The sequence below is a fragment of the Ochotona princeps genome, chromosome 6 (assembly GCF_030435755.1).
Source record: "Ochotona princeps isolate mOchPri1 chromosome 6, mOchPri1.hap1, whole genome shotgun sequence".
NCBI lineage: Eukaryota > Metazoa > Chordata > Mammalia > Lagomorpha > Ochotonidae > Ochotona > Ochotona princeps.
In genome coordinates, this window is record NC_080837.1 from 53,415,557 (window position 1) to 53,425,157 (window position 9,601).

Consider the following 9,601-nt stretch of genomic DNA (forward strand, 5'->3'; position numbering starts at 1 on the left):
AGAGCCAGGCTGGGCTAACCGACTGAAACCACTGGTGCAGACATAAGCCGGAGTAAGGTCAGGCTGGTCAGGCTTTGCCACAGCATCAGCTGACAAGTGCTGGGACTTGCAGCAAGTCCTGTTAAGCTAGACTGCAGAACCACCTGGAGAGTGAAAGACCCAGCATAAGGAATGGGTCCAGCAGGGAAACTACGGGCACTTTTCTGATGGGCTACAACTACCACTGGTGAGCACGAGAACCAGGCCTGGGGGTGGACCTGGCGAGACAGGTAGTGGCACCCCCTGGCATGAGTGAGGGCTGTAGGGTGAAGTTGGTTGGCATGAATTAGCCTTCAATGCCCAATGATATATACAAAAGCAGAATGGGATGTGGGACAGACTAGTCCAATCCACTGTAAATGCTGGCTAGCACAGAAACCAGGCTTTGGGCTGGCCCAGTGGAAGTTTTTAAGGGTCATTCTGACTGGGCTGCAGCTCCTGATTGGGGGGGGGTGGCAAATGTGTGGTGGGCAGGGTTGGGCTGGGCTGTAGCACCCATTGGTTTACATATGAGATGGGGCTGGAGACAGATCTGACCTAGCAATTACAACTATCAGTATGTGTGTAGGCTAATGTATGTGACGGAATGGGCCAGATCCCATACTGGTGGGTGCACATGGGAGTCAGGTCTGAAATCACTTCAGACGAGATTTCTTTGAGGGTAATGCCAACTGAACCACTGGACGCAGAATTCCAACCATGGGGAGAGTGGCAGGATCTGTGATCTGAGAGTGGAGTACATTTGTCTGTACGGGGCCTATTCAGTTACTGAGAATGGTGCAGTAGATGGTATACCCAGAGGAACATGGAGGATTGGGAGGTCCATTGGAGCCTGTTGAGGATATCTAGTGCCATGGCAGAGGGAGGGAGGGCAGAACAGGTAGGTTGGCTACCCCAGAGAAGCTTGACAGAATTTCTGGGCAAGTGGGGACTCTGGGGTGGACTATGGCAGCCAATGGAGCTTGAAAGGGTTTCTTCATCCTTGGATGGCTGAGCTCGACAGCGTGTCAGAACTATCAAAGCCACTTGAACAGAGCCCTCAGAACTTGCTGCACACAGGAGACTCTGGGATGACATCACAGAATTGTTCCCCAACCCTGGGTACTGGGGTGGTTGGGAGGTTGGATGTAATTTCTCCCCTTGTCTCCCTCCCCTGAGATACAGGAAAAACATGAGGAAGGTGTGGAGATAGCAGTCTCAACAGCTATTTCCTGTCCTTGACCCTTCCCACCCAAGTCAGCTGGGTAAACATGAAGGATGAAAAAAAAAATGCAGGGAGTTGGATGGGAAGTGGAGCAGCTAGGACAGAACTGGCACCCATATGGGATCCTGGCACTTGCCAGGGCAGGAGTGTAGGAAGATTAGCCAACTGAGCCATCACACACTGAGTCCAGAAGCCAACTTCTTACCAGACAGATTGGAAAACAGAAACAGTGATTTTTGAGGATTTACTTGCTAAAACATCTTAACTCACTATCTTACTTAATCCCATAATGCTGATACTTAGATAGTGTTCTCATTTTACAAAGGACAATGATTTTAGAAACTTACCCAATGCTGAAATGACTGAAGTGGAAGAAAGTACTGCCCACTTCCACATAGTGTTAATGTCCATGTTCTTCCGAAACGAGTTTTTTGCTGGTCTCCTATCATGACTGTTACTACAAGCTATTGCCACAGCTGCTGAGTCATCTAATCCTCCCAGCTTCGCTGTTCTTTGTTACCATGTCACTCTCCTAATATGTTTTCAAGAACTTTGAAGGTTTTTGTTAAATTGTTAGGTCTTCTGGGCCCGGCGGCGTGGCCTAGCAGCTAAAGTCCTTGCCTTGAATGCCCTGGGATCCCATATGGGCGCCGGTTCTAATTCCGCCAGCTCCACTTCCCATCCAGCTCCCTGCTTCTAGCCTGAGAAAGCAGTCGAGGACGGCCCAATGCTTTGGGATCCTGCACCCGTGTGGGAGACCAGGGAGAGATTCCAGGTTCCTGGCTTCGGATGGGTACAACACCAGCCATTGTGGTCACTTGGGGAACCATCAGACAGAAGATCTTCCTCTCTGTCTCTCCTCCTCTCTGTATATCTGCAAGTCCTAAAAGCATTCCCTAAGTCTTTGGACATTCATGACAATTATTCCATTCTTTATTCCATACAACAACTCTTCCATCTCCCTGGGAAGGGTGATTTTATCTGGGGACACATTTTAAGTTTTAGTCTTTACCCACTTTCCTGTAGCCTTGAACCTTTTTGCCCTAATTAACCATGTGAAGATTGTCAAAAATATAATAGAAAATGGAAAAAGTTTTAAAAAAAAGTTTTACTCTTTTCCAATCTCTCACCACACTCATGTCAAAGTCACAGCCTAGCAATTTCACTACTTAGTATGTCATGGCTGAGAATTCCCTAACAGGAAGTGAAAGACCGTACCAAGTCTATGCATTAGTTAGTTGTTTCAGAACTCATGGATTTTGTTGTTGTAAATCCTTAAATGTTTACTCATTCTTCATTTTGACAATGATAACAGTTATCCAGAATCCCGCTGAGGGGGTACTTAGAGTACCATATTAGAAGTGATGGGGGCTGGCGGCGTGGCCTAGCGGCTAAAGTCCTCACCTTGAATGCGCCGGGATCCCATATGGGTGCCAGTTCTAATCCCGGCAGCTCCACTTCCCATCCAGTTCCCTGCTTGTGGCCTGGGAAAGCACTCGAGGACAGCCCAAAGCTTTCGGATCCTGCACCCGTGTGGGAGACCTGGAGGAGGTTCCTGGCTCCTGGCTCTTAGCTTCAGATCAGCACAGCACCGGCCATTGCGGCTCACTTGGGGAGTGAATCATCGGACGGAAGATCTTTCTCTCTGTCTCTCCTCCTCTGTGTATATCTGACTTTGTAATAAGAATAAATAAATCTTAAAAAAAAAGAAGTGATGGAAAGGTCCACTGAAAGCAGGAAGAATTCAGTGGAGGTAGCTAACTGTGATGAAAAAGCCTGAAATGCTACTTCTTAAAAATATTTTAATAAGAACAGCAATTTAGTGTGATTCAGGAGCAAAATATGTAAGATTTCATTACTTCCCCCAGCACGGCAGAATTCACAGGAGGTCAGCATCCTTGCTCAGTTTTTGAAGTAACTCCGCCCTTATACTTGCTGCTCTCCCATGTGCCACCCAGGACTTTCCAGATCAGCCATCAGGGCCTGCCTGCCACAAGAATCCTTTCCCCTGCTCTGCTTACGGCTCTTACACCCTGACTGGTGTTCAGTTACAACTTCAACCCACACACTAGGCTGACAAGCTAGCTGTTCCTCACAGCTCCTGCTTCTATTTTCGACTTTTTATTTATTTATGTAAAAGCCAGACAAAAAGACAGAAACAGATCTCCCACCATCTGGTACTTACTATTCAAATGCCCTCAACAGCCAGAAACCAGGCCAAAACTAGAGCTATAGGAACTCAATTGCAGTGTCTTGAACTGGTGGCAAGGATCTAGCTCCCAGACATATCACGTGCCGCCTCCCAGGGTATCCACAGCAGGAATCTGGAATCAGGAGTGCAATCAGGACTTGAACCCAGGCTCTCCAACATGGGATGTAAGAGTTCCAAGCAGGGGCCAGGAATATGGCATCCCATAGAGGCACTACTTCTGAGCCAGCCCTCAGAAAGCAGTCGGGGGCCCGGCGGCGTGGCCTAACGGCTAAAGTCCTCGCCTTGAAAGCCCCGGGATCCCATATGGGAGCTGGTTATAATCCCGGAAGCTCCACTTTCCATCCAGCTCCCTGCTTGTGGCCTGGGAAAGCAGTTGAGGATGGCCCAAAGCTTTGGGACCCTGCACCCGCGTGGGAGACCAGGAAGAGGTTCCAGGTTCCCGGCATCGGATCGGCGCGCATCGGTCCGTTGCGGCTCACTTGGGGAGTGAAACATCGGATGGAAGATCTTCCTCTCTGTCTCTCCTCCTCTCTGTATATCTGGCTGTAATAAAATGAATAAATCTTTAAAAAAAAAGAAAGCAGTCGGAAGAAGCTCATGGCTCCACACTCCAGCTGCTGCAGCCATTTGGCAAGTAAACCAGAAGATACAAGATCTCCCTCTTTTACCTTTCAAATAAATAAATCTCTAAAATAATAGCAATAGAGAGTCTCAAGTAGTATTGTGAACCACCACGCCAAATACCCACGCCTTTCTCCCACTTTTTTCTGCAATATGCCTTAAGAAACACCTAGTACTGAATTTAGTTCTATTTCAGATCCTGGGGCCCCACTTGAGGTATGTCCACAGCAAAGAGTGCTTCACTCTCCTGGTCTGGCGTCTAGCTGGGCTGCAAGGAGGAACTCCGTGTTACCCTGCCTCTGGTTGTCACTGTCATAGGGATTCACCCACTGAATCAAACTCCAAAACGGTATGGGGAAGCACTCCATAATCAAACTAACTGATTTTTCTGCAGAAACAGACAGAGTCAGGAGTGGTAGCCTTGCAGCTAAGGTCTTCACCTTGCACGCACCAGGATGCCATATGGGGGCCGATTCGAACCCCGGCAGCCCCACTTTCCTTCCAGCTCCCTACTTGTGGCCTGGGAAATCAGTTGAGGACAGGCCAGGGCACTGGGACCTATGTGGGAAACCCACCCAGAGGAAGCTCCTGGCCCCTGGCTTTGGATCAGCTCAATTCTGACAGTTGCAGCCACTTGGGGAGTGAATCGGCAGACAGATAATCTTCCTCTCTGTATCTCCCTCCTCCTCTCTGTATATCTTTCTGATAAAAATAAATAAACCCTTGGGGTGGGCGGGAAACCGGGTGGGGCTTCTCCCTCAATATCCCCCTTTACCTCAGAAACATGATGGAAACAATATTGACATAATAGCATTACCCACTTCCCTATCCCCCTGAACGTTTTTTTTTTCTTTTTTTTTCTTCTTTTTTCCTTTAACTGTAATTAACTATGTAAAGATTGTCAACAACAATACAATAAAATAGATAATAAATAAATAAATAAATAAATAAATAAATAAATAGATAAATAAACCTTTTTAAAAATGGAAAAGACAGACACAGTCACCTCTCATGGGACAATTAGTAAGTCTGTAGTCATCCAGGCTATATTTTGCTGCCCAGTGAGCAAAGAAGAAAACTTACAGTAAGACATTTTTGTATAAGTGTCTTCCCCTCCCTGATTTACATTTAAAAAAGTATTTCTAATATGAAATGCATATTCGCAGCAAGAAGGAAAAATAGAAAGTCAGAGGTTTTTCCATCCTCTGGTCACTCTCAAGATAGTCCCACTGGCCAGAATTGAGTCAATCCAAATCCAGGAGCCAGGAGCTTCTTCCAGATCTCCCACATCGGTGGCAGGAGCCTGAAGACCTGAGCCATCTTCCACTGTTTTCCCAGGCCATAAGCAGGGAGTTGGATCCAAAGTGAAAATAGCTGGAACTTGAACCAGTACCCATGTGGGACACCGGCACAGCAAGTAGAGGCCCAGCCTACCACACCATGGCAGTGGCCCCCCAAAATAAATAGTTTTAAACTTCTGATGTTTCAATGGGTAACCTCATTGTGGGTATAGACACAAAGGTATGCATATACTCAGTACATAAAACTTACAGATGCAACAGAAACAAATATAAATCTATTGCATATTGCATAGTTGGCCAAGGGAAGAATTAATTCTCTATATACATTATTACTTGGGCAATAATGATAATTATCTTACATACCGAAAATATATACACATAAAGTATTTTATTTACTAAAATTAGCACTACAAGGACTGGTGTGATAACTCAACTGGCTAATCTTCCACCTGCAAGCGCCAGCATCCCATATGAGCATGTTTGTATCCTGGTTGCTCCACTTCCCATCCAGCTCCCTGCTTATGGGAGACCTGGAAAAAGCTCCTGGCTCCTGGTTCCTGGTTTCAGACTGGCTCAGCTCCAGCTGTGGTGGTTATTTGGGGAATAAACCAGTGGATGGAAGATTTCTCTTTGCCTCTCCATAAACTTGATCTGCTTTTCTAATAAAAAAATAACAGTAAATCTTAAAAAAAAAATACAAGATCCCATTTTAACCTTTGGGTATCTATTAATTGACAAAATAATAGACCTTTACACCAGGAAAATGCAGCAGAACAGCCTTGCCCTTCTTCCATGTCTAGAATCCGGCAGCATTTATAACGAAAAAGCAAAGTCAAGAATTAAAACTGAGTTTAACCTAGGACCTTCTCCAAAAAATTAGAGATCAAGCATTTAGTTCAGGGGCCAGGGACATACACTTTTTTTTTTTTTTTTCTGTAAAGACTCAGACAGTAAATACTTTAGGCAACATCTAACCAACACATAATCACACAAAAGCAATACATAACAAGTGAGTATGGTTATGTTTACATACAACTTTGCCTACAAATCCCAACAGCAAGATGGATTTGCTGGTAGGTTATAGTCTATAGTTAAGAGATTCCTATTCTAATCCATGGGATTTAAAACCATAACTGGCAGAGGGATTCAGTTAAGAGATAGGCAAGTGTTTACAAATTCCTGGAGCCTTGTTAATTCATATCTCAAGTGAGGCTTAGTAACAATTTCTCTTTGTCTCAAAAAGCAGAAGTATTTACATAAAAGCACTTTGGTTTCATTAAAGAATCGTTCAAATTCTTCAATTATACTCTAAGATAACTAATGAACCACAAGTCTCAATAAAGTCTTTCTAACTCAGATGCCAATAAACTGGTTAACCAGGATTTTGAATAATTTTAAAATTAAAAAACAACAACAACAACAACCCTACAGGACCAGCATAGTGCTGCAACAAGTTAAGCTGCTGCCTGCAATGGCAGCCTACCAGGCTGGAGTGCCAGGTCAAGTCTCAGTCGCGCTGCTTCTGCTCCAGCTCCCTGCCAATGCACCTGGGAAGGCAGCGGAGGGCAGCCCAAGTGCTTGGGCCCCTGCCACCCATGGGGGACACCAGGATGGAGTTCCTGGCCCCTGGCTTCCACCACTGCAGTCACATGGGAAGTAAACCAGCAGATGGAAGACTTCTCTCTGTAACAGTCTTTCGAATAAATAAATAATCTTTTAGAATACGTAAGCAAAATCATAAAGACTTTTTTTTTCTAAAAATGTACAATTTGGGACCTGGCACTATAGCCTAGTAACTAAATCCTGCCCTTGAATTTGCTGGCATCTCATAGGTGCAACGGTTCTAATCCCGGCTGTCCCACTTCCAGCTCTCTGCTTGTGGCCTGGGAAAGCAGTGGAGGACAGCCCAAAGCCTTGGGACCCTGGCACCTGCGTGGGAAACCTGGAGGAAGCTCTTGGCTCCTAGTTTCAGATCAGCTCAGCTCCGGCCATTACGGCTACTTGGGGAATGAACCACCAAACAGAAGATCATTCTCTGTGTATCCCTTTCTCTCTGTATACCTGCCTTTCCAACAAAAATAAATAAATGTTTAAAAAGATAAAACGTAAAGTTTTGCCCCTTGTTTTATTGTCAATTAAGAAAGGCTTGTACAGGTTTTTATAAACTACCTCAATGACTGCTTCAAAGAAAAGCTGTACTTAAAAAGATACGTCTCTTGGTTAAAAACAATTGAAAAACATTTTTCTGCAAAAAAACCACATCTGGTAATTTAAAGGATCATAACGAAGTCGGATACAATATAAACAAAATGGGGGGGAGTGAGCGGCTTAATCTAACAAGTTTAAGTTAGAATAAAGGTTTCCTTACAGTTCAGGAGCCTCTTCCTATCATGGTAGCTTTCAGTAAACTGCATGGGAAGGCACAAGGAGCCCAACCTCGCCTATTCTCCCACTCTCAGTGTGCTTACAAACCCTGACTGCAAGAAAAACCTTTTCACTCCTGAGAGCATGAAAAGGTGAAACAAATCGCAGTTTCAAGGCTCCTCTCTGAAAAAAAAAAAAAAAAAAAAAAAAACACGCCTTTCTCAAATGTCTCTGTCAGCCAGCTAACACTGGCCTTCCCATGCTGACAGCACTCCTGCTTTCCCTGCCTCTCAGTCACTCGCTGAGTACTTCCTCTTAAAAGTTACTGGTGTTACCAACTCCACGATTTCATTCTTAAACTTTTCAGAACTCCTCTAGACTGACGCCTGGACCTCACAGAACGGGCGCCGGGGGTGGGTTGTGTCTTGCAGCCATGAATGCGCACAGAACACAAGATGCTTCAGAACCCTCGAAAAGGATCCCCAGCCCTGTAGGCATCATCTGCCCTGACGGTTAACCTGCCAGAGATGCACAAATCCTGTGGTTAATAAGTATCTCGAAGCGCTTTATGAAGTTCCCCCCACCCCCAGACCTGATAAGCACCTGCGATAACGTTGGGCTGGCCCAGAGTCCGGGGAGAAACGTTTTCTCAGGCTAAGCTAAGGGTTCTTTCCTTGAGGACAAGACTAGAAACTGAAAGCAACATCCTCTCTCCAAGGGCTGGCTTCTGGAAACCTCTCCCGAAGCCCGGGATCGGGCCGGCCCGGGGCGCCGCAGAGGGCGGGTCCTGGGAGCCGCAGCCGGAGCTCCCGACCCTCCCCGCACGCCGGGCCGTCTGGGGGGCTCGGGCCGACCCGCACAGTCCACGCCTACCTGTTGTGCCCGCCTGCAGCCCGGGAGCCAGGACAGCTGCCCAGCGACCCGCCCTAGCCAGTCCCTCCTCGGTGGGCTCCGGCCCCGCGGTCGTTTCCACCACCGTCCCTCCGGCACTCTGCTCTCACAGAGCCGGCCGCCGTGCGGTGCTCCTCCCGGCCGGCCGCCGCCGTCGCCTCAGCGCCCGAGCGGCTCCCGCCACGTTCCCGGCTCTGAGGGGGCCGCCCGGCAGCGCCGTGACTGGCCGGCGGCGACGCGCGCGGGGCGGGGTCGCCCAGCTCGCCCGGCCGGGCGCGGCGGGAGCCAGCGATTGGGAGCGCGCCCTGCCGCCAGCCCGAGGCGCCGGCCGCCGAGCCATCGAACGCCCACTCGGGCAGGCGTGACTGCTCCACTGCGGAAAGAGCGATGGAGACCGTCCGCGGGCCGGGTGGGAGACGAGGGCGACAGTTTGGCAGTCCCGGGATTCCGGCCACAGCTATTTTCGACTGCCTTTTTTTTTTTTTTAATCTCCAGCCGGAATCTGCGGTTGTAGCCTTGGGGTATCCGAGAGCAAAGATATAGCTGGAACCTGGAGAAATCCAGACAGGACCAGTTGTCGCTGTAGGTGGCGGGGGTGGAATGTTGTTGCTTAAGGAAGGGACGGACTCTCCAGAGAACCTTCGGTGAGAGGCCCCTGAGGAGAAGTGACTTGCTCAAGGTCACACCCTAAGCCAGCGACTGAACTGGGACTAGCTGGCTCTGACTCCTGTGCGTTTTCCAGCCGTGTTCAGCATTTTTCAATGTAATGTTCCCATTTTTATTCTGAAAAAAATTTCAACCTCACAAAAACTGCAACTATAGTACCAAGAGCTAAGAATGTTTCTTGTTTGAGACTTAAGTTGCCGGCAGTGACACTCTGCCACATTGTCTCTAACTGCCTTCTGCCGAATGATAAGTAAAAACAAGTTGCATGGTGCATTATGTTTTGCCAATTGTCCCAATAACGAT

General features: G+C 47.5%; 1 protein-coding gene across 4 annotated transcripts in view; it reads right to left on the bottom strand.

The window, feature by feature from the left end:
• HEATR5A (HEAT repeat containing 5A) overlaps positions 1–8,762 on the bottom strand; it is a 113,480-nt gene extending 104,718 nt beyond the window's left edge. For 2 of the 4 annotated variants that reach the window (XM_058666308.1, XM_058666304.1), the window contains exon 1: positions 8,743–8,761. The gene's annotated coding sequence lies outside the window, so the exon portion shown is untranslated. Of the gene's footprint in view, positions 1–8,614; positions 8,708–8,742 lie in introns of those variants that run through there. The other 2 variants (XM_058666311.1, XM_058666305.1) reach the window with 2 other exon arrangements.
• Between the last annotated feature and the right edge of the window lie 839 nt (positions 8,763–9,601).